We start from the raw sequence: 6,000 nt of genomic DNA on the forward strand, positions 1-6,000 counted from the left end.
TTGTAAAAAAAACTCTCTTTATTTTTCAATTGCCAGGCAAAATTTCTACTGAAAGTTAACAATTATAGCTTCTTAGAGCTCCTATAGCTCTTCAATGTGTTTGTTATATACCATTAGACACCAGGTGAAGCCCTTTACTAATAGCAATACCCTTCAGCAATAGCTCTAGAGAATTTAACACTGATTGATGGCAGGTCACCTAGAATTGGTTGGCAGAATTTCCAATTTTCTGTTGGGAAATTGCTTATTTCTTGAAGTCTATTCCCATTTTTACAAGTGGACAGCAAGCTGAGATTATACATTATTATGTGTCTAACTATAAAATTGTGATGGATGGTGTCACGCATCTAAAGAGAGTTAAACATTTCATTTAAGATTTAAAAAAACAACCAAAGTTTAAAGAACTTTAAAATACATTTTTATCTTACCCAGAGTTCAGTGGGTTTGTTCATATTAGTAGAAATATTACAAACTCACAAAAAATATATGCATTTAAGTGGAGGATTATTTTCTTTGTAATTATTCTTTTAGAAGTTCACAGAGTTATCATTACTTTTTTGCTGATATCTTTGTTTCTTCTAATCTCACCAAAGGACTGTAGGGCTAAGGATTAAATTATTATACAAAATATTTTCCTAGGGGTGGGATATGAGTAAAAGCTTACATTGACCAATAATCAAAAACACTTTAACAAACTGTCCCTATTAATTTGGAATCAAATAAAATTAATATTTGAAAAAGAAAATAGTGTATATTCTATTACTATAGAATGTATTATTTTTTCTTCAAATGACTTTAGAGAGATATTTGCTAACCATTTCTTGAATTAAGCTGCGAATCTCAGACTGTTTACATAGAGACAGTGAACTCAGGACAGGAACAATCCTATTGTAAATTCAATAAATGCAATTGTTCATTTTTAGATAATTCAAGACAAAAGAAAAGAAATACTTGACTTTTCAAATCAAGTTAGCAAATATTTTTCAGGCAGTTACTACATGCCAGCACTGGTTTTTACTAAGATTTTCTTTTACCTCAGTCATCTAAAAAATAAAATAAAATTCACTTTTAAACAAGTTATGTTAAACTATGGACATTACTGGACTATTCAATTGGTTTTTTTTTTCCTGTTGCAGGATCTAGACTATAATTTCATCAGTGTTAGGAGCCTACTTGTGGAACTTCTTTAAAATGATAAAGCTCTGATTATCATCTAAAAACTTACAGAATGTTTCAAAGACAGAGCTTGAACCCAAATCTTTATTCTAGAGAGCTCTCTAGCCATTACTAAAGGATGTATCTCTCACTAATATTATTTGTAAATTTGAATTTATGTAACTTTAAGATTCTTGAAGCAGTTCTCTTACAATTCTGTGACATAAGCAGTAAATTATCATCACCATTTTATGGTTAAAGAAACTAATTCTCACAAAGAAGGCCAGTGATGTTCCCATAGAAAAAAAGTAATCACTATCATAATTTAGATCTAGTTCATTTCATTTAAACCTTAATCATGTGCATAATTAGTCAACTAGTATATGCTGACTACCTATTTGGGGTTAGAAACTATTATAAGTACTGAGGATAAAAAGAAAGGAAAAAAAAAAACAAAAGAAAGAAATTAAAAATAACAAAACCCCCCAAAAGTTCTTAAGAAGAGCACTATCTAATGGAGGAGATAAAATGCAAAGAATTATGTTCATCCCTTCTCCTCAAAATAACAGAGCAATCAGAAATCAGATGGAACCTGATCATATCCCCTAGATGAAATCTTTCTACTTCAGCATTGTAGCCTCCTGCTTCCTCTTGATAAGAATGAAAGTCCCTCATGGAGAAAGGTTCTGATAGGTTGGGGAGTTCTGATAGAGATGCCTAGTCTACCTCCTCTGAAACATATACATTCTTCCCTCAATCTGTGTGTCCTCACTCTTCAACAAAATCCAAAAAAGAGAGACAGAGTTCTTATTTACCATTCCCAGAATGCCAAATGGACCTCTAAAGGTTATCAATCATAGTCATGAAGTTATCTAGGGCAAGAACTGGGAACAAGGATTATGCATACTTGGGTGGCACAGGGCAGGAGGTGATTTTTTCCCCCCAATATTATGGACAGGGTTGCTCCTATTGGTGACTACATTAGGTAATGACTATTTTTTAACCAAAATATGAGATACTTCATTCATCACCAAAAAATTTTAAAAGATTTGAACCATTGGTCAAATCTGCTAAATATCATTTTACCATCTAAATTTCATCATCTAAAGTATTTACCTATCCCTCTGAACTCTGTGCTATTGACAATGACCAATTATTCACCAGTCTTTGACTCTAATCATTCAGGCATTTATATATCCATGTTACTGCACTATCACTCAACTGAAATTTCTCAATCTTTTTCATTAGGATATTAAAAGAATATTAATCAAATCTTTTGTGAAGGCAAGATGATAAAGTAAAGCCAGCATTTTTGCCAAGCTTTCCCAACACTCCATCTTCAACAACTTAAAAACCATGACAACTCATTTTTCAAATATATAGAGAAATGAGTCAAAGTCATAAGAGTGTAAGTCACTCCCCAACTGATAAATAGTCAAAGGATATGAAGAAATATTTTTCAGAAAAAGGAATCAGGGGCAGCTAGGTGGCTCAATGGATAGAGCACCAACCCTGGAGTTAGGAGTACCTGAGTTCAAATCTGATCTCAGACACTTAATAATTACCTAGTTGTGTGGCCTTGGGGAAGCCACTTAACTCCCTTGCCTTGCAAAAACCTAAATAAAAAAAAAAAAGACAGAAAAAGAAATCAAAATGATCTAAAATGCTCTAAGTCACTAATGATTAGAGAAATGCAGATTAAAACAATCCTAAAGTGCTACCTCACGCCTATTACATTGGCTGACATGATAAAAAAGGAAAATGATAAATGGTGGGGCATGTGGGAAAATTAGGACACTAATGCAGAAAATTAATATGAAACATTTTATATGATTGTACTATATCTATATCTATATCTATCTATCTATCTATATAATATATATATATATACATATGATGTTTAACTAAATTGTTTTCTTTCTTAGAGCAGGGAGAAGAGGAGAAAAGGATAAAACTTGGAAGGCAAAAATTGGTAGAAATGTGAACTGATTCAACCTTTCTGGACAGCAATTTGGAACTATGCTTAAGGGTTATAAAATTTTAAATAGCCATTGATCCAGCAATACTACTGTTAGGTGTATATCCCAAAGAAATAATATCTTCCAAAGAAACATAATTGTATATAAAATATCTTTATAGTTGCTCTTTTTGGGTGGTTAAGAATTAAAAATTAATGGGATATTTATAAATTGGGGAAGGGTTGAAGAAGTATATTATTGTAATAAAATATTATTGGCTATAAAAATGACAACAGAATGATTTCAGAAAAACCATGGGCAGATTTACATGAACTGAAACAGAATAAAGTGTGCAAAACTAGGAGAACACTGTACACAGTAGCAGCAATATTGTACCTTGAAAACCTGTGAATGACTTAATTATTCTCAGCAACCCAATTATCTAAATTCCAAAAGACTCATGTTAAAAGCCTCCATCCACCTCCAGAGAAAGAACAGATGTTGTTTGAAAACAGACAGATGCCTATTGTCTCTTCTTTCTTCCTTCCTTCCTTCCTTCCTTCCTTCCTTCCTTCCTTCCTTCCTTCCTTCCTTCCTTTCTTTCTTTCTTTCTTTCTTTCTTTCTTTCTGTCTTTTTCTTTCTTTCTTTCTTCCCCTTTCTCTTTCTCTTTCTTTCTGCCCTTTATATTGTTTGTCTTGCAGAAAATTACTAATATGAAACATTTTATATGATTGTACTTGATGTATATATATATGTATATATACATATATATATATGTATATATACATATGATGTTTAACTAAATTGTTTTCTTTCTCAGAGAAGGGAGAAGAGGAGAAAATGATAGACCTTGGAAGGAAAAATTCTTTTAATTAGTTTTTCTGTGATTGGAGAAAAAATATATTATTAAAAACATTCAAACATCAAAATGGATCCTGAGTGAGAAAACCACCAACAACAACAAAAACAGAGTCTGTCATTGTCCAGGGACACTTGGGAATAGAGAAAGAGAGCTCTTTAGATTCTGGGGTGGGGGCTGTCAAGTAGTGTTATGGAAGAGTCGTTGACTGTAAACTATGGTTTCAGGAATAGTTAGTGATTTGAATTTTCAAAACTAAATACCAGTCGATCCCTGTATTTACACTAGGACTTGGTGCTATTTGGCAGCTTTGATGTCTATTGTCCAGTTCTTTGTTTCCCTTCTAGAACAGAGAGTAGTGTTTGCAATAAGGGAGCAGGGGAGACTTTTGTGTAAGTACCAGATCACTGTCCAGGAAGTAAGTAACCAGGCCTCTCCCCAGATCACACAACATTGGAAGCACAAAAACTTATGCTTTTGAAAGCTCTGACAGCAACAGAAGGACATAAAAGAAAAATCCCAGTACAGACACCCTCCCCCTAAAGGTAAGCAAAGTCAAAGTCTAACATAAGGTGCAAAATCAAGGAACAGGACCGAAAAAAAATGAACAACAAAATAAGTCAAACAACATGAAGTTTCCATGGTGACAGAAGCTCATGACAAAAATTCAGATGAAATGACTTAAAAATATCTATAAGAAAAGACTCAAAGAAAAATGCAGATAAAAAAAATGAAAGTTCAACATGAATTCTTAGAAGAACTAAATAGATATAAAGTGCAAAACATTCTTTTAAAACTCAAATGAGATATAAAAAATGTTTTAAAGAAATGATAGTTATACAGAAACATAAGGAAAGAGAATTAATAGTTTGGCAAAAAAAGGCAGCAAAAATTCTGAAAAAAATAACTCTAAAATCTGAATTGGTCGAATGTTAAAAATACTTCAAAATTTAAATGAAAAAAACTTTAAAAGTTAGAATTTGTTAATGACTCCATGACACATCAAGAAAAAAAAATCAAATATTTTTACAAAGTAAAAAGACTGATGAAATAGAAGACAATGTTAAATACCTCACAGGAAGAACAACTGACCTGGAAAGCAGATCAAACAGAAATAATTCAAAAACTATTATGCTACCCAAAAGCCGCAACCAATAAAGGAATCCAGGAATCATATTTCAATAAATTTTATAGGAAAACTTCTCAGATAACTTAAAACCAGAAACCAAAGTAGAATTAGAATGAATCATCTCCTGAAAGAACCAAAATGGCAATTCCATGAGTAAAATATTCAAAATCCATAGAAAATATTGAAAAAAGTCAAAAATAATTAAATACCTTAGCGACAAAATCAGGGCTACTGAAGATTTAGTAGCTACCACTATAAAGGAACAACACACTTGCAATATGACTTTACAGACAATAGAAGGATTTGTATTACAAACTAAAAATTTCATAAACAAATGAAATAAATATAATCCTACAAGTGAAAAGTTGAATAGTCAATGAAATATTTTCTAGCAATTCTGATGAAGACTAAGTGACTGGGTGGAAAATTTGACATGCAACATGATGCTCTAAAAAAAATTAAGAACAGCCTGAATTCAGGAAAAAAAAACACTTGGAAATAACATACACAAACTGATGCAGAATGAAGTGAGCTGAGAGGCAGCAAGGCATTACAGTAGATAGAACACTAGCCCTGGAGTCAGTGGGACCTGAGGTCAAATCTAGCCTCAGGCACTTAATATTTAGCTGTGTGACCTTGGGTAAGTCACTTAACCCTATTGCCTTGCAATAAACAAAACAAAACAAAAAAAGAATGAAGTGAACTGAATCAGGATAACATAGTACATGCTTACAAAAGTGTTATATGATAATTAATTTAGTTCCTCTGATCAAGACAATGAACCAATACCATCCAAAGTATATAGGATGATAACACTACCTCCAGCGAAAGAACTGATGGATGCTGTATGCAAATTGAAGCATATTATTTTTCACTTTCCTTCTTTATTTTGTTTTCT

The sequence above is a fragment of the Macrotis lagotis genome, chromosome 1 (assembly GCF_037893015.1).
Source record: "Macrotis lagotis isolate mMagLag1 chromosome 1, bilby.v1.9.chrom.fasta, whole genome shotgun sequence".
NCBI classification, from domain to species: domain Eukaryota; kingdom Metazoa; phylum Chordata; class Mammalia; order Peramelemorphia; family Peramelidae; genus Macrotis; species Macrotis lagotis.